General features: G+C 36.9%; 1 protein-coding gene across 2 annotated transcripts in view; it reads left to right on the top strand.

Annotated features, from left to right (window-relative positions):
• The window catches only part of RSF1 (remodeling and spacing factor 1), a 160,703-nt gene that overhangs the window by 22,349 nt on the left and 118,457 nt on the right, over window positions 1–19,897 (top strand). The gene's annotated exons all lie outside the window — the stretch shown is intronic.

Here is a 19,897-nt window from a genome sequence, read left to right as displayed (position 1 = left end):
TACCTTCTGACTTTTTTTGGCTGTTTAATAATGCCAAAACTATTTTATTTTTTAATTTAGTTTTATTTTATGTTATTTTATGAGAGTAGAAGCTAGCGAGCATGAGCTGGGGAGGGACAGAGGGGAGAGAGAGAGAATCTCAAGCAGGTACCATGCTCAGTATAGAACTTGACTTGGAGCCTGATCCCATGACACTGGGATCCTGCCCTGAGTGAAATCAAGAGTTGGATATTCAACGAGCCACCCAGGTGCCCTAATGCAGAAACCATTCTTAGTTCTTGGGGTATACAGGAATAAGTGTGGGATGTAATTTGTCCGTTCTAACCAATGCTATTTGATGTGTGAACTTTTCCATTGTAGCTGTTAGAGACAGGACTTGCTCATAGACCTCTGTGGGCAATGGGCATTGTTCCCTCTATTCCTTTTGGGTGATTCTTTCTGTGATCTTGGGTAGTTTCCTCACATACATGCACTGATCAATACTTTGATATAAAGGTGCAGAGGGAACTGTTTTTAGATTTCCACAGTGCCCTCTACAGTTTTCTCCTGTGTCGCTGTACTTGATGAACTCCAGTTCATGTCTCTAGTTTGCCTTCTTGACTTCCAGCTTCATCTCTTTGGCCTGGGAAGATTGCCAAGTTTTGACCAGGTCCTCCTTCTTTGCCTCTTTACCCAGGTAGTACACTGGGGCAATTATAGGGCTTATATCCTTTGTTTCTCATCTCTAATGTTCCCTTTCTTTTGTTGCTTCTTGTATAATGTCTTAAGTGCCATTGTTTCATATATTCTGTTTCATTGCTTAGTTGTTTCAGCGAGTAAGATCAGTATAGTTCCTGTTACTCCATATTTATTGCAAATGCAAGCACATTACTTTTTTTTTCTTTTCCATTTTCTTTTTCTTTTTTTTTTTTCCTTTTCCTTTTAAAACTGTCATTTGAAGGGATTTGGGCAGGAGGGTCAGCCCACCATCTTGATGTGATGTAACTTTCATCATTGTACTTAGAATTAAAATGGCGATCTTTTATTCCCCAAATGTGCATTGAGTACCTCTCATATGCTAAACCCTTCTCTAGGTATCGTGAGTAAAATTTCAGTAGAACTTACAGTTTCATGTTCTCTAACGTTGAATGGTGAACATAATGTCTACCCACATGAAATAGGAAATATATATATACGTTCCTTAGGGATTTACTTGATTGCATGAATCATAACCAAGGGTCCACGAATCATTTAAGACACTTTAAGATGCCAAATTTAAATTTAAATATATATGTACATTTGTTAAAAGTTCACACAGGCTAATAAAGACATTATATCATTGCATTTATATGAAATCCTCTTTTTAAAAAAGTATTTCATATAAATGCATTAAATTTTTTTAATGTTTATTTATTTTTGAGAGAGAGAGACAGGGTGTGAGTGGGGAAGGGCAGAGAAAGAGGGGGACACAGAGTTTGAAGCAGACTCCAGGCTCCTTGCTGTCAGCACAGAGCCAGACGTGGGACTCGAACCCATGAACTGTGAGATCATGACTGGAGCCAACTGAGCCACCCAGGCACTCCTATATGAAGTACTCGTAACTCACCATGGTAGTTTCTTTTCCCCTTGCAGGTCAGATATTTTGATTGATAGTTAATAATAACCTTAGCAAGTAAAACACAGGTTTTTAATAAATTCAGTTTGGTACACCAAATCTTTTAAAATGTAGTATCTGTGGTGAGAAATAATGTGAAGCAGTGTGGTATAGAGTAAAAAACATGGCCTTCACTATTAACTGGGCTAGAATCTCAGTTTTGCCACTTGATATTTGTATATCTGGGCAATTTATTAAATTCTGAACCTCTTCATAATGGAGACAATAATACCTCTAATGTTGTTTTAAGGATCTACTATCAGTTCCTTTTGCCTTTTTTGGAAATGTTAAAACCAACCTATTGCTTCATTTTAGGTAGTTCACATAAAATGCATAGATCTGTTTACAATTCATTATTCTCTTAATTCACGTGATCTGCTCAAATACATAAGTCTTTAATATTGTTTATAGTATTATTTATAAGAATTAGGAATTCTCTTTCTGGCCATGTTAGAGTAATAAGTCTCTATCCCCTTGTCATAAACATTAAGTAAACTGGACCAAAATAAATGAATTATCTTGTTTTCAATATTATACAATAGGCAGAGTAGGATTGTGACCTCAGAGAGAAGAAATAAAGGAGGTAAGGTCTACCACTACTTTGGCTTCCTGTCTGGAGCCGCAGAAGCAGGAAGAGGGAGCCTGGAAGCCTCACTCAGTTGAAAAGGCAACAGTTGGATGTTGGAGAGTCTTAAGCAACTAGAAGTTGCAGAGCCAGGTTCTGAAAGGGAAGGAGCTATGCAGACAAAAGCAGAAATCTGTACAGGGGCCACCTTGAGTCTGCTGCTGAATACTAGGATCATAAATGCATAAAGTGAAACTCCATGAGGCCAAGCAGTGAACATCTAGGGGCTTATTAGCAGAACATTTCCTGAGTTTACACAAGAGATGTTTAACCCTGATGAGACATAGCAAATGATCCTTTGAAGCACTCAGGGCATTCAGTGGAGAACCCAATGGATTTGTCATACAGGAAAGACAGAAAAGTCCTCAGATGGATCAAATAGATCTACAAATCACTGCTTGCCAAAACAAAGCCCAACTTTCTTTGCAGAATGATCACAAATACTCAACAATGGTAGTGTAACATTGGTATTTTCCCACATCCAAGCAGAAATTGATAGACATGCCAAGAAGCAGGTCCTTTGTAACCCATGACCAGGAGAAAAATCAGCCCAAAGAAACAGATTTAGAAATGACAGAAGTAATGGAACCAGCAGACAAGAATGTTAAAATAGCTACTGTAACTAATGAATATATTTAAAGGAAAATATGAATGTAGAGAAATGGAAGATATATAAAAAAGAACCAAATGGGATGTGTAGGGATGAAAGCTAATACTATTTGAAATAAAAAATTAACAGCAGATTGGACAGTGCAGAACAGAACAGCAAACTTGACGATCTAACAGTAGACTTAAAGTGAAGCAGAGAAAGAGAACTGGAAACAACCAAATTAACTCTTTTATGTGTGGGACAATGCCAAGCAGGATACAACAAAGTGTATTTGACATCCTAGAAGGAGGATGGAGCCAAAAATATTGTAAGAAATAATATTTCCAAATTTGAAGAAAATTGTCAATTCACACATCCATTAGTCTTAAGAAATCAAAAGCAGGGCAGACACACACATATACCAAGACATAACAAATTCCTGAAAGCCACTAATAAAGAATTTTGAAGGTAGCCAAAGAAGACATGTGTAGAGAAACAATGAAGCCTTTTTATCAGAAACTATGCAAACCAGGAGATACTGAAATATTTTTAAAGCACTAATGAAAAAAAAAAACTATCGATATTTACATAGCCAGGAAAATATCCTTTGAAAATGGGGATATAATAAAAACCTTTTCAGACAAAGAGAATTTGTTACTAGCTACTTGACATACAGTTCACAAATAACTGCAGATGGGAAGAAAACAGATCAAATGAGAGGTTGGATCTAGATAAAGAGATGACGACTGCAAGAAATGATAAATATGTGAGTAAATATAAAATACATTTTCCTGGGGTGCCTGGGTGGCTCTGTCGGTTGAGTGTCCGACTCTTGATCTCACTTCAGGTGTTGGTCTCAGAGTTGTGGGTTCAAGCCCCATGTTGGGCTCTATGCTGGGTGTAAAGCCTACTTAAAAAACAAAACAAAAAAAACATTTCCCCTAATTAAAAAATTTTTTTTTAATGTTTATTTACCTTTGAGACAGAGAGAGACAGAGTGCCAGTGGGGGAGGGGCAGAGAGAGAGGGAGACCCAGAATCTGAAGCACGCTCCAGACTTTGAGCTGTCAGCACAGAGCCCGACATGGGGCTTGAACTCACGAGCCTGGAGATCATGACCTGAGCCGAAGTCAGCTGCCCAACCGACTGAGCCACCCACGTGCCCCACCATTTTACCTAATTTTAAATCTTTAAAAAGGATAACTCACTGCTTAAAACAAAAATCATAATGTAAGTTTTACAACATATGTAGAAGGAAAATGTAGGGAAATTGAAGTATGGTATTAGAAGGATAAAAAGTGTTCATATTTTACATGAAGTGAGAGAACATTGTTTGATGTTACACTGTGTTGAGTTAAAGATGTATATTATAAAACGCCGAGCAAACACCAAATATTAAAATGAAGAAGTGTGCCTAATTAGCCAATAGTGGATATTAAATAAAATGCTAAATTATGTTCACTTTAATTTATTTTTAAGGTACATTTACATGAAAGAAGACAGTAAAAGATGGAAGGAGCAAAGAAATGTTAAGATATATAGTAAACAAATGGCAAGATTGTAGATTTAAATCCAATTATATCGGTAATTGTATTAATATAAGTGGTTTTAATCAATGTTTGGCAAGCTTTTTCTGTAAAGAGTCAGACATTAAAAAATATTAGGCTTTGTGGTCAAAGCCATTTGACCTTTGTGGTCAAAATAAAGTATCTGTTGAAACTGTTCATTTCTGCCAATATAGCCTGAGAGTAGTTATAGACATTACATAAATGAGTAAGTGTGGCTGTGTTCCAGTAAAACAGTAGATCCTGAAATTTGAATTTCATGTAATTGCAATGTGTTTAAAATACTATTTTTTAAAAAAGATTTTTTTAATGTTTATATTTGAGAGAGAGAGAGAGACAGAGTGCAAGTGGCAGAAGGGGCAGAGACAGAGAAAATCTGAAGTAGGTTCCAGGCTCTGAGCTGTTAGCAGAGAGCCCAACATGGAGCTCGAACTTATGAGTCATGAGATCATGACCTGAGCCAAAGTGGGACACCTAACCGACTGAAGCATCCAGGCTCCCCTAAAAAAGATTTTTTTCTTTCTTTTATAATTTTTTTTAATGTTTATTTATTTTTGAGCGAGACACAGACAGAACATGAGCGGGGGAGGGGCAGAGAGAGAGGGAGGCACAGAATCCGAAGCAGGCTCCAGGCTTCGAGCTGTCAGCACAGAGCCCAACGTGGGGCTAACTCACGAACTGTGAGATCATGACCTGAGCCGAAGTCGGACACTCAACCGACTGAGCCACCCAGGCGTCCCACCCCTAAAAATGGTTTTTAAGTAATCTCTACACCCAGCTGGGGCTCCAACTCCCAACCCCGAGATCAAGAGTTGTGCGCTCTACCAACTGAGCCAGCCAGGTGCCCCACAAAATACTGTTTGTCTTTTTCTTTTTTCCCACCAACTCTTAAAAAAGTTAAATCATTCTTAGTTTGTGGGCTGTACAAAAACAGGTGACAAGATGCATTTGCCTTGTGAGCCTTAGTTTGCTAGACCTTGCTTGACCTAAACCTTCTGTCTCTCATCTGGTCACCACTAGCCAGCTGTGGTATTTGAGTTAAAATTAATTGAAAGTAAAGAGATTGTCTGCGTGGGTAAAAAAGCAAGCCCAACTATATGCCATGAAAATCCACTTTAAATATATAGTTTGAAATGAAAGGATAGAAAATGATATATTGTGCAAAGCTAATCATAAGAAAACTGGAATAGCTATACTAATACCAGAAAATGGAGACATCAGAACAAGGAACATGAGCAGTAATAAAAAGGGATATTTTGTAACACTAACAGGGCTAATTTCTCAGGAAGATACAATAATTCTGACTGTTTTCACCCAGTAACAGAGCTGAAAAATACATATATAATCTAGATTATAAAGCATAAAGATACAATAAGTGCATACAGTATAATTCCATTTATATGAAGCTCTAGGAAAGACAAAGTTATAGTGAAAGAAGGCAGACCAGTGGTTACCTTTGTCTGGGAGTGGGGTGACTGACTGGAATGGGGTTACAAGGGAACCATTTAGTCATTCTCTTCTGTTTTATATTTTGCTTATCTTAGTCTGTTCTCTTGTCATGTTAGGAAGCTTACTCATAAAAACCAGTTCATGGTTGGCCAGTTGTAAACTGGTAGCATGGGTAAAGTTGTTGATTGGGTGGCATAAGTGTGCAATGCCAAAATGTATATTCCATTTTACATGTGTACCTTCACAATTTTAGAAATTTGTTATCTGTTTTATATCTGGTTCATTAAGAAACATTTTTTATTATTTATTTATTTATTTATTTATTTATTTATTTATTTATTCATTTGCTAGTCAGTCAGGTACTAGGGTTAGGAGAGTTTCATGTTTTTGAAAAATTTTGTATTTTTTAATTTTTTAATGTTTATTTTTGAGGGACAGAGACCAAGCACAAGCGGGGGAGGGGCAGAGAGGGAGGGAGACAGAATCTGAAGCAGGCTCCAGGCTCCTTGCTGTCAGCACTGAGCCCGATAGCGGGCTTGAACTTATGAGCCGCGAGATCATGACCTGAACTGAAGTCGCTTAACCGACTGAGCCACCCAGGCACCCCAAAGTTGTTTTCTTTTGTTGTTTTTTTAAATCCAAATCAATCCATTCATTTAACAAGTCTTTATTGAACGTGTGGTATGTGGTGGGCACTGTCCCAGGTGCTGAAGATTCAGTCTTGTTTAACATGGGATAGAGTTGATCAAATAGGCATTTATGATACAATGTAATGCATAAGTAGAATCATTTTGGAATACCCATCAGGGGCACTTAATCCTGATAAGGTAAAAGAGTGATTTCCTGAGGGAGCAACAACCAGACAACTTTGAGGATGAATAGAGGTGGGTTGAAGATAGAGGGGACTGTACATGTTAAGATCTGGAGTCTAGAAACCGTATGGAATGTTTGGGAATTATGAGAAGTTCAGGTGGTGTTGTTGAGCCATTAAACCAAAACTAGCAGCTCATTACTCTGGACTTTTTGTTATATGAGAAAAAGTAACTCCCTGAAGCCACAGTGGTAAGGTTTTTTGTTACTTGAACATACCTGTAACCAGCACAGTGAGATAGCATATTTAAACTGAAGTGAAGAGATGGATGAGGTGACTTAGGGACAAAAGAAATTAAGTCCTAAAACAGAATCACCTTTCAAGGAGAGGGCAGAAGTGTAGGGTCTGCAAAGGAATTTAAAAGGAGGCAAAAGAAATAAGAGGAGAAATCAGAAAAGTAGTGTCACAGGATGGCCAGGTTTCAAGAAGGAAGATCTGGTCACCAGTGTCACATGGTGCCAAATTAAGACAAAAACCAAAGCATCCATTTAGTTTAACTAATAGAAGTCAGATTATGGTGAGTTTGGAGCAAATGGGACAGGTAAGAAAGAGACTGAGTTCATACTTTTTTTTTTTTTTTTTTTTTCCAGAATGGTAGGAGCAGTGTGTGTTAGTCGGGAGGGGACTTTTTCAAAAAAAATCTCCACAAGTTCCTTACTCTTAATCTTGTTCTTTGAGGCCAGCAGTAGTTTAAAAAAAATCCATTGAAGTTCATATGTAAGTGAATATACTTGTAAACTTAACTTCTAGTGGCTTTTTCACGGGACCCAGTTTTAGTAAACCACTCCTCTGAACATTTGTTTTTCTTTAAAATGTGTAGAACCTTAAGCCAACAGTTGTTTATTTTCATTTAGATTAGATTTTCTGTACAGAAGAACTAAGTATTGAGATAATGATGTTTCTTTGCCAACAGTGTAGAATAAGGGGAGGGATGTTAGTTTTTCAGCATAATTGAACAATCTCCATTCAACACTTGGAAAAACATAATTAAGATCTCAGCTATCTTGAACCTATAGGAGGAAGGTTTCTTTAAACTGGTATATGTCTATGCCATTTGGGTTCTCTAAACTTGTTGAATGTATTTGCAGAAATTTTTATGTTTACATTTTTCTTAGGATGTCCATAGCTTTCATTCAAACTAAGAGGTTGTCTTATGTTAGATTTCCCAACAAGCAAACTCTGAGACAAAAATGTGAGCGCACATAGTTTATTTGGGAAGCACTGCCAGGAAACAGATAGTTTAGATCATATGTCAGGTTTATCCCAGCACTGATTCAGGGCTGCTCTCAGGAAGGGTTAACTCCTTGCCCTGTAGTCAGAAAGGCCTTGCACATGGTTGCAGGTTAGCCTGCACTGGAGTCCTAATTGCTATGAGGGTAAAGGTGAGGTGCCTCCAGCATCTGCTGCAGAGGTAACAGTACAATGGAATTTCATTTCTTGGTTAATTTGAAATATTTAAAAATTTGGATTTTTGAAGAATTTTTTTTTAAAGTAATCTCTACACCCAACGTGGGGCTCAAACTCATGACTCTGAGATCAAGAGTCACATGCCTGTACCGACTGAGCCAGCCAGGCACCCCAAAATATTTAAAAATTGTTTGATGGAAATTCTATGACATTAAGGAACTATTCATATTTAGGTAGTAATTATGGTATTCTGGTTATTTTTAAAGAGTTTATATCCCTTAGAGATACATAGTGAAATATTTGTGGATGAAATGATACCTGGAATTTGGTTTAAAATGACATATGGGAGAGGGAAAAAGTCTCTTGGTTGATTATCGCTGAAGTTGTGTGATGAGTTCATGGGTTTTATTATGCTAGTCTCTATTTTGGGATTTGTTTCAACATTTCTTAATAAAGGGGCTTTTTTTGTATGTGTGTATGCTTTTTCCTTTTTTTAAATTCAAGTATAATTAACATACAGTATTATATTAGTTTCCGATATATAATATAGTGATTCAGCAATTCTTTATGTTACTTGGTACTCATCACAATAAACATACCGTTGATCCTCTTCACCTATTTGACCCATCCCCCCCCCCACCTCTCTTCTGGCAACAACCAGTTTGTTCTGTATATTAAAGAGTCTGTTTCCTATTTGTCTTTTTGTTTGTTTGTTTTGTCTCTTGAATTCCACATATGAATGAAATCATATGGTATTTGTCTTTGATGGACTTATTTTACTTCGCATAATACCCTCTAGGTCCAGCCACGTTCTTGCAAATGGCAAGATTTGGTCCTTTTATGGCTAATATTCCATTGCATATGTACCACATCTTTATCCATTCATCTATGGATGGACACCTGGGCTGCTTCCATTTCTGGCTATTGTAAATAATGCTGCAGTAAACATAAGGGTACATGTATCTTTTCAAATTAGGTGGGTTTTTTTGTTTTGTTTTGTTTTCTTTGTGTAAATACCCAGTAGTGGAATTACTGTATCATATGGTAATGCTATTTTTAATTTTCGAGACACCTCCATCCTATTTTCCACAGTGGCTACACTAGTTTGGATTCCCACCAACAGTGTATGAGGGTTCCTTTTTCTCCACATCCTCAACAATACTTGTTATTTTTTGTGTTTTTGATTTTGGTCATTCTGACAGGTGTGAGGTGATATCTCATTGTGGTTTTGATTTCCATTTCCCTGACAATTAGTGACATTGAACACCTTGATTTGGTTTTGTTTTCTTCTAAAATGTTCAGTGGTACCATTTTGCTAAATAGAAATATCTCTATCTGAAGTTAAAGAAGTTCCAGGTCATGTGAGTAGTTAAATAACTAGTAAAAGACAACAAGAAACACATGCACTGTTTTTTTCCCCTTATATTGTAGAGTTATCAAATGTGCACATGAACAAATCAGTTCCTTTAGAAGTCTTCAGGCAGAATCTAATTTTTTATTACTCTTGTTTTGCTGATGTTTTAATTGCATTTACTTAAAAATCACCAACATTTTATTCAGATACCCTGGTTTACTTAATAATCATTTTTAGCAGTCAGCTGGCTGGCCCCCCAATAAGGTGTCATTGTTTTGCTTTTAATAAGACGTGATCACCATCTGGTGGTGAATAACAGTAACTTTGGTTTGTATTGTTTTAGGGTTTATAATAGTGTTTTGATATGCATTTTCTTGTTCATTGAAATAACTATAGAAATTACAGTCTTACCCATTTCTTGTCTGTGTCTAATGCCAAGATTTCAAGACACTAAGATGACATAGTATGTTACTCATCTAGCTATCTCTGTTTGTTAAATGAATGTTGATTGAAGGAAAAGTGTAAACTGGTCACTTGTTAGCAAGGAATAGACTATACATTTCACAAAGAAATGGAGGCCTTTTCTTTTCTTTTCTTTTCTTTTTTTTTTTTAAGTAATCTTTGCACCCAATGTGGTGCTCGAACTCACAACTCCAGGGATCAGTTTACCGATTGAGCCAGTTAGGTGCCCTTATATAGGTATTTATTTAAACACACAGACTTCATTATTTGCTCCTATATACAGATTCCCATGGGAGCATTCACCTCTTCCATTTCTCCCCTCAAAAGGGAGAGAAAGGGATAAACATAAACTGCAAATAAGTTGTCTTGAATTGGTGATATCGCCTGATGGCTCACACAGTGAACCCAAAGCCACTTTTGCCATCTTTTTTATCCACCTCCTCATCACTTTCCTGCCTACTGTTAGTTCACATAATTTCTCTTTGACACCTGTAGCAACTCTCTTTTTCTCTAGCAGCAGCAGAAGTGTTCTCCCTGTTGTTTTCCTTCTCCTTTATTTTCTTGCCTCTGTTCCAGTTCATCAAGTCCTTGAGTGAATCAGGAACTGTGCTTGGTACTGAGAATACAATGATGAAAAAGGCAGTTGGATCTGGCCCTTGTCTTCATGGAGCTTACATCTGAGGATGGGAGAGAGGAGGAAGAAGAGATAGATGGTAGATAATTACAAAGTGAGACTTAACGATAATTAAGACTATATGATATTAATATTACTCTCACTGAGAACATATACTATTGTGGATTTTGTTTTTACAGTTATAAGTTTCCAGAAAGCAATTTGGAAGTGGAGTGACTATTTTAAAATTTTACCTGTAAGATGGATTGGAAAATAGTGGTGGTGGCACTGTGTTGTGAGTCTAGTTAATGCCACTGAGGTGTACACTTAAAAATGGTTAAAATGTTAATTTTATGTTATTTGTATTGTACCACAATTTAAAAAGTTAATTATGTAATAAAAGAAAACCCATTGATTTGTATACTTTAAATGGATTTAAATGGAGCTGTGCAGAAGGGGTGGCTTGATTCGTAGGTTAGGTCTTCTGAACTGTTTCTCTATTCATTTAATACTTTAAGAAACATTAGAGCACTGGGCTTGGAAGGTTTGGGCTCTTGCCTGGCCTCTGCTTGGTGGTAGGCAATTCACATCATATCTTTGTTAACTAAATTTTCTAGTCTATTAGATAGTGTGAATTAGATCATTGCTTTCAGTTCAAAAATTCTAAGATCCCATGATTGACTGTTGTGTTATTATTAGGCAATTAATACCTGCCTCAATACCTGGACATAGGCATTAAACAATACAGCTGGAGGACTTTAGATCAACTTTATATGGACAAGGAAATTGAAGTTTGCACGTCTTTCTCCTGACTGTGTCTAATGCTTTTCATAATACATACATAAAAGAACTTTTAAGTATTAGTTGAAATATTAAGTATAGGCTTTTAAGTGAAACATGGACATTTGAAATGATGAAGAGTATCAGAAATAAGACATGATACAAATAAATTTATTTGATTTATTAAATGTGTGTATGTGTTCCTTTTCTGACTTAGTATGATTAAATAAAAAGTGGTTTCTGCTTTTAAAAATGAACAAATTAATTATGGGGTGCCTGGGTGGCTCAGTCGGTTGGGTGTCTGACTCGGCTCAGGTCATGATCTCGCAGTCTGTGAGTTCGAGCCCCGCATTGGGCTCTGTGCTGTCAGTTCAGAGCCTGGAGCTTGCTTCAGATTCTGTGTCTCCCTCTCTCTGTCCCTTCCCCACTCACCCTCTGTCTCGTTCTGTGTCTCAAAAAATGAATAAACATTAGAAAATTTTTTTGTTTTAATTTAAAAATGAACAAATTAATTGGGATCACATTGAAGACAAGTATATAGTAGGTACTTCCTGATCAAGATTGGTGAAGGTGCTTGTTAGAAACTTTCTACATTTTGCACTTTTCCTTGAGGGCACTTCTCTGCATCTATGCTGCTACAGCCTTATCCTGGGCCATCATCATCTCTTGCTAAAGTGTGGCAGTAGCCTCCTAATTAGTAGTATTTGCTTCCCTCTCATTCATTCCTCGCAGAGCAACCAAAGTGACCTCCACATCTCCTTTACCTTTTTAAATTATGGAAAATGTGAAAGATACAAAAGTAGAAAGTTGTATAATGAACTTCCATGTACCCATCACCCCCTTCCCCCACTTTGGTACGATGTTATGATTTTGTTTCATCTGTAACTCCATCTACTCCCCCCCCCCCCCGCCCCCGCCAGCTGCCTAGATTATTTTGAAGCAGATCCTAGACACAGAATGATCTTTTAAAAACTTGGATCGTGAATCTTTCCTAAATTTCTCTCTCAAGTTCTTATAACACTTACAATAAAATCTCAACTCTTTCCATGGCACCCAAGGCTTTATAGGATTTGACTCCTGCTTACTTCTTCACCAGCCACACTAGAAGCTTTTGGCTACCTCAGGACTTCTGTATAGGCATTTCCTTGTGGCTAGCATTCTCTTCTCTACCTTGGCTTGGTTGGCTGCTTCTTCAAGGTCTCATCTTTATTAACGGTTTTACCGTTTATAAAATGTTTCCCTAAAATGTTAGCAATTGATGCGTCTAGGCGAAGGGTGTACTAGTCTTTGAATTTTTCACTGTTGGAGTTTGTTGGGGGAAAGGTCCTCCTCTCCCTTAAATACTGTCACATTACTATTTCTTTTCAAATTTGTTTAGGGTCTTTCGCTCCTATTCTCTCCACCCTTCAAGTCCTCTGTGATTATTAATTAAGCAGAGAGAAAAGAGAGAAGGGAAATAAAATCATCTGATTAGAGGTGAAGGCATATGGTACTGGAAGCCATGGTCTCCAGTATCTCAGATTCCCTCTGCCAGGACGTTGTTCCTTACGTGTAAGGAAAAGGAAGCCCCTTAAAGACCGACTAATGTGAGTGTGGCTCACATCATTTTACCCAGAAAGAGGCCTTTCCTCTCCATAAGAAATATCTACCTTCTCCTTTGGGAAGGAGTGCTGAATTGCTGGTTATCACAACCTCCAACCATGCTGATTACTTCCAGTACACTGATTACTTTCTTTCTTTTTTTTTTTTTTTTTTTTAATTTTTTTAATGTTTTTATTTATTTTTGAGACAGAGAGAGACAGAGCATGAGCAGGGGAGGGGCAGAGAGATGGGGAGGTGCAGAATCTGAAGCAAGCTCCAGGCTCTGAGCTGTCAGCACAGAGCCCAGTGCAGGGCTCGAACTCACGGAGTGTGAGATCATGACCTGAGCTGAAGTTGGACGCTCAACCGACTGAGCCACCCAGGCACCCCTGATTACTTTCTTTGTAGCGGAGACATTTTCACAGTTTGGGTTCTTAAATAATCTGAATCATGTTTGGTTTCTCTACCTGTAGGAGAACAGCAGTATGATTCTAAATGAAACAAACCTAAAGTGGAGCAGCAGATACCCCTTGGTTTATCTGCCTGCATACTAGGTCTTCTTGGATTTATTTTTTTCCACTGTGGTAATAAGCTGAGCTTAGTGATTTTTATTATTCTTACTTGGCATCTCTGAACTGTGGCTTTTCGGAGAGTGGCCTAAATTACAGTTCATTGTCTGAACTGTTCCTCTGCTTTTCACAAAATTTTAGGATGATTGATTAAATGAATTATTTGAAGATAAGGTATATAAATGCATAATAGTTATTTCAAGGATCAAGTGGTCTGTGGGAATCGTCTCATTATTGCTAATGAATTTGCTAATCTGTGCTCCCTCAACAGAGTTTGGAAAAAACTGGGCAATACGTAAAAGTTTATTGTTAGGTTATCTTTTAATCATCATATCTGAAATCAATGTTCTTTGATCAGTAACCTATATGAAATCAACTATTTTGGGACTGTAAGTGTATCTTTGCTTACAAACATAGAGGAAGTTTAGGGGTGTCTGGGTGGCTCAGGCAGGCAGCGTCCAACTCTTGATTTCTGCTCAGGTCATGATTTCATGGTTCATGGGATCTAGTGCTGCGTCAGGCTGTGCTGACAGTGTGGAGCCTGCTTGGGATTCTCTCTCTGCCCCTTCCCTGCTTCTGCATGCACTCGTGTGCTCTCTCTAAAAATAAACTAAAAAAAAAAAAAAAAAAAGCATAGAAGTTTAAGTAAAACTTTATTGAGAAATGAGAAGAATTCTATCATGTAGTTACTATGAGTTGCTGTGAATTTTGACCATTTAGAAAGCAAAATTATAAGTAGTAAGACTGGGCCTGCAGAACCAGTAGCATTCTTAAGGCTTGGTGCTAGAAAGATGCTTAGAAAAATGTCCAAATATAGGGGCGCCTGGGTGGCTCATTCGGTTGAGCGTCTGACTGAGCATTCGACTCAGGTCATGATCTCATGGTTCGTGGGTTCGAGCCTGCGTCAGCCTCTGTGCTGACAGCTTGGAAGCTGGAGACAGCCTGGATTCTGTCTCTCTCTCTCTCCGCCTCTCTCTCTTTCCCTCCCTGTCTCTCTCTGCCTCTCCTCCACTCACCTTCTGTCTCTTTGTCTCAGCAATAAACATTAAAAAATAATGTTAAAAAAGAGAAAAATGTCCAAATATAGAACATCTTTGGGTGATTGGATCAGTAATGCAGTCTGGGATTCTACCACTTTCTGCTGCTTCATGCCTGCATCATCTTGGCAGGGCCTTCCTGAATTCGCACAACCCTGACCTTTTCTTCTGCTTCACAGTCTTTTACCTCCTGAGGCCTTATGAAAGAAATGGGTCAGTTAAAGGTTATGTATCATATCTATCTAGTGAAAGGTTCAGCTGTGACAAAACCTATATTTTTCAGAATGACGTGAAGTTGGTTAATAGATACATTTAGAGAAGGAAGTTAATAATTATCTTGATGCTTGGGAAATGAGACTATTTAGAAAATGTTCCAGGTGATAAATAAGTGAATTTACAGATTGTCACTGTGTGTTTTAGAAAACGATCATGTGTTTTAAAAATATAATTGATAATTTACAGCTTCACTGTCCAAAATCATAGCTACTTGCTACACGTGGATATTTAAATTTTATTTAAAAAATTAAAAGTTAGTACCTAAAATTAGTACCTAAAATTAAAGTTAGTACCTAAATTTAGTACCTAAAAGTTAGTACCTAAAATTAAAGTTTAGTACCTCAGTTTTATTAGCCACATATCAAGCCATATAGATGACTCTGTATTGGAAAGGACTATTTCCTATTGGAAAGGAAAGAAATAGACTATTTCTGTTCATCATAGAATGGTCTCTTGAATAGACAGCATGTTTAGAGAATACAGAGTATGGGAATTTTAATATTTTCAATTTAACCACGATGTTGATTATAATTTTACTGTTGAAGTTTTTGCCTGTTTCTTATCAATTGACAAAATATTAAGAGCCACTAATGTCCGTAAAGATCACCAGCTTGTCAGTTCTATTTGAAACAAAAAATATAAACAAATTAGTTGTTAACTAGATTTACTGTGGTGATCATTTTGTAATATATACAAATATTGAATTATTAAGTTGTATATCTGAAATTAATTTGTCAATTATCTCAAAAATGTAAGTAAGTTATAAGTAAATTGTGGGTTATACATTTTAGTTTTAAATATACTAGCTCTGTATGATCCACTGTAGTAGCCACTAGACATAAATGGCTCTTGAGCACTTGAATATGGCTAGTGTGAACTGAGATGTGCTGTAAGTGTAAAATGTACAATATGTTTTTAATACTTAGTACAAAAAATAAGATGTAAATTGAGTGAAGGGGGGGGTCTAAAGGTACAGACTTCCAGGTATAAAATAAATAAATCATGGGAATATAATGTACAGCATGGTGCCTACAGTTAGTAATACCGTATTGCATGTTTGAAAGTTGCTGAGATAAATCTTAAACATTCTCCTTACAAAATTTTTTTGCAGTCATGTAAGGTAATAGATGTTAACTAGATTTACTGTGATCATTTTACAAGGTATACAAATACTGAACCACTATGTTGTACAAATGAAACTAATATGGAGCTCCTGGGTGGCTGGGTCAGTTGAGCACCCATCTTCAGCCCAGGTCATGATCTCACGGTTTGTGGATTCGAGCCCTGCGTCGGGCCCTGCACTGACAGCTCAGAGCCTGGAGCCTGCTTTAGTTTCTGTGTCTCCCTTTCTCTCTCTGTCCCTCCCCTACTCATGCTCCGTGTGTCCCTCTCCCTCTCTGTCTCTTTTAAAAATAAATAAACATTAAAAAATAAAAAAACTGATATAATGTTATGTGTCAGTTATATCACTCTTTATATATTTATTTTAATATTTATTTTTGAGAGTGACAGAGCATGGGGGAAGGGGAAGAAATGGCGGGGCTGGCGGGGGGGTTGGGGACAGAGGATCCGAAGTGGGCTTTGCATTGCAGCAGCAAGCCCCATGTGGGACTTGAACTCATGAACCATGAGATCATAACCTTAGCTAAAGCCGGACCACCTTCACAATTTAAAAAAATAAATAAAAATATTAAGTGAAAAAAAATTTTAAATACCTGGTATTTTAAATCTTGAGTATATATTGAAATAACATTCGGATTGTAGTATTAAATGAAATATATTATTAAAATTAATTTTGACTTATTTTTATGAATGAACTACTAGAAAATTTGAAATTATGTGACTCATCTTATATTTCTGTTGGACAGTGCTGTGCAAGAGCCAATGGCCTAATAAGCAAATCAAGTACTATGTAATTTATTTCTTTATATATATATATATGTGTGTGTATATATATATATGTGTATATATATATGTGTATATATATATATGTATATATATATGTGTGTATATATATATATATATATATATATAATTTATTTCTGTATGCCTAAATCAATAATGTCTACAGTTGCCAAGTGGGATGAAATCCTTTTTTTTTTTGCATACATTTATTTCTGTCCTTTTAGATTTTTAGAAATATAGTAGTACTAATTATATCAATTTTTGTGTGTGTGATTTCATGTATCTTTATGATAATGAAAGACATGTATTAAACACTGATGCAAAGCTTTTAGCCAGCTGCTAAGGAAGTGATATAGGCAGAATGAATACTTTGGACATTCCAAGGATAAACATGTTGCTGGAATCATTAAAAGGCTATCACAGAGACTTTGGGCCTTTTATTGATAAGACATAGAAAGATAAATGCAATTCAACTGGGAGAAAACAGTAAACTAGAAGGCTTGAATAGAGCCCAGATAGGTAGTGGACTGGGTATGCTTAGTGAACAGGCCAGAATCCTGTTTTGATTTGAATGAAGGATTTCAGTGTAAAAGTGAGAGAGAGTGATTGAAAAGTTAGGGTGAGACTGACTTTAAGACTCTGACGCTGGAGTAAGAAATCCGGATGAGTTTAATATAGGTATTTAGGAGCCAGAAAAGATGTCGATGAATGGGAAGTGTTATGAAAACAGTATTTTTGGAAGACTGGTTATAAGAGACTATCATAGTTATTTTTTTGAAGTGAGAAGGTACAGTAATATCCTAGAGAAAGTGGGGGAAATAGGGCACAGGGTTGAGATATCTAAAGGCTGAATCATCATGACTGTTGTGTTTGGGAAAGCAGATAAGGAGAAATTGAAACAGACTTTGGTTCCACAAGTGTCATGACAAATAAAAATAAAGGTGTTTTAGCTTTATGTATTTTACAGCTTTAAAACTGTAAAATAGCTAATGTAGCCCTTTACAGATGAGGAATTTGAGATTCAGTGTTTAAAGACCTTCACCAGAAAAATCATGATCACCTTATATTAAGCTGACAATTGAGCCCTTGTCTTTTTCTTCCTACTGTGTTGTCATTGGAGTCTACTCACTTACCCAAGCCAGTGCCTCAGGTTTTCTTGACTCTCTCTATAGCTTTGCACAAGCAGTCAATCACTAAGTTGTATTATTTGTTTCCTAAATATTTCTCAGATCTGCCTAATTCTGTCTGTACTATCTCTACCTATGTTCACGTTACTCCCATCTTTCTGGGTTGATATTTTCTGGAATTTACATGTTAACTCTGCCTTGCATCCACCTCCCAAAACAAGCAAGGAAATAAAAGCAGTCTGTTTTCCTGCAATTCACTTGCTTTCTAAAGTGCAGAGAGAGCACTCTCTTGTCTAAATTTTTAAATGTAAATTTCTTAGCCTGGACTTACAAAGCTCTTCATGATCATGTCCTTTTTCCATGCCTCCAGTTCCATGATCACTTCTTTTTCAGTCTTTTGCATCTGCTGTTACTCCTGTAAGTAAGGTCCTTTCTCCCCTTTTCTCTGCCTCACCCTCAATCCCAAGTTCAGGTTTAGACTTAGAGTAATAGTCTACTTGTCTGTAACCACCCATCCTATGCTTCTTTCCACTGCCACCACCCCACCTCCAACCCACGATCCACTGTCTAATGCCCTAAAAAGACTCACATGAGTAGGCCCACTAAGGATATTTTTTCTTGTTTAGTAATAGTGGTCCCACAGAAATTTATTGATGGGTCAATGTTTTTATACTGCAGAGTTGTTTCAAGTTAAAATTAGCTTAGTGGAGAATGAAGAGTCTAAAAGAATGACTGAAAATTAGTCCATCATTTCCCAACCTGTTCTTAAGAGCACTTGTATCCTAAGATAAGCTAGTGTTGTATGTATGTTTCACACAAAATTCCATGGTCAGATATATTAGGTGAATGTTGAAGATTATATCCTTGGATATTCACGTGCACACAAGATCCATCAATAAAGTTGTCAAGAAGTCCTGCACTTAAAACAAAAAATAAGACCTTTGTTTTGATCCAGTATTTTTCTTTTCTTTCTTCTTCTTTTTTTTAAATTTTTTAAGTTTATTTATTTGGAGAGAGGGAGAGAGGGAGGGAGGTAATCCAAAGCAGGCTCCACGCTGTCAGCACAGAGCCCAACACAAGGCTTGAATCCACGAACCATGAGATCATGACCTGAGCCAAAACCGAGAGTTGGACACTTAACCGACTGAGCCACCTAGGCACCCCAATCCAGTATTTTTCTAATGTATTTGATTATGGAAACGTTTTAGAGAGTATACCTCCTGTTTCTCTTAGGTTACTAGTGGTATTTGGAAAATGCCAAATTTGATGGCTGTGTATGTGTGTCCTTTTATTTCCCTTCCGTCTAACAGATATAATTAAACAACATAATCACGTCATACCCAAGGGATATATGGAGGAACTCTGGCTGTTTACAGTTAGAAGAGAAAACCTGAGGGAAGGTAAAATAGTCTTCAAATATTTGAAGGTTCTAGCTGAAGAGGAGTTGAAAATATTGTCTTTGAAACTAGAGAATAAGAGTAAGAACTAGGTGTAGAAAGGCAGATTTTGACTTTGTATAAGGCTAACTTTCTAATAACTAGAACTTTGGAAGATAAGTCAGTGTTCTGTCCTGAAAATTGTCAAGTGAAGATCCAGAGGGATGATGTAGAGGACTTTAGCCCATAGAGAAGGTATAGATTGAAAGAATAGTTTTGTGAAATAGGTTGAAAGCCATTGGACTGTTTCTGAGATATCCATATCCATATCCATATCCAACTTGGAATTTATATTCCTTGATTCTTTTCTAATTTTATGAATCTGTGTCTTGGTCTGTAATGTCAGTAAAGTATACAAATACGTGTTATGAGAAACAAACACTAGTAGAAATTGTGGTTGTATGGTTAAGGGCTTTTACTTGATATTTTTTTTTAAATTGGCTTTATTTTTTAGAGCAGTTTTAGATTCACAGAAAAATAGAGCACAAAGTTCAAAGAGCACAAAGCACAAAGAGAGTTCACATATACACTCTTTCTCAACATACGACCTCCACTATCCATATCTCCTGGCACCACAGAAGTACATTTGTTATAATTAATGAACCTACTTTGACCTATC

This window comes from Panthera pardus, unplaced genomic scaffold (assembly GCF_024362965.1).
Source record: "Panthera pardus isolate Hobbes unplaced genomic scaffold, ASM2436296v1 HiC_scaffold_12, whole genome shotgun sequence".
NCBI lineage: Eukaryota > Metazoa > Chordata > Mammalia > Carnivora > Felidae > Panthera > Panthera pardus.
Note: the sequence above shows the minus strand (reverse complement) of the source record. Positions and strands in the feature narration are given on the sequence as shown.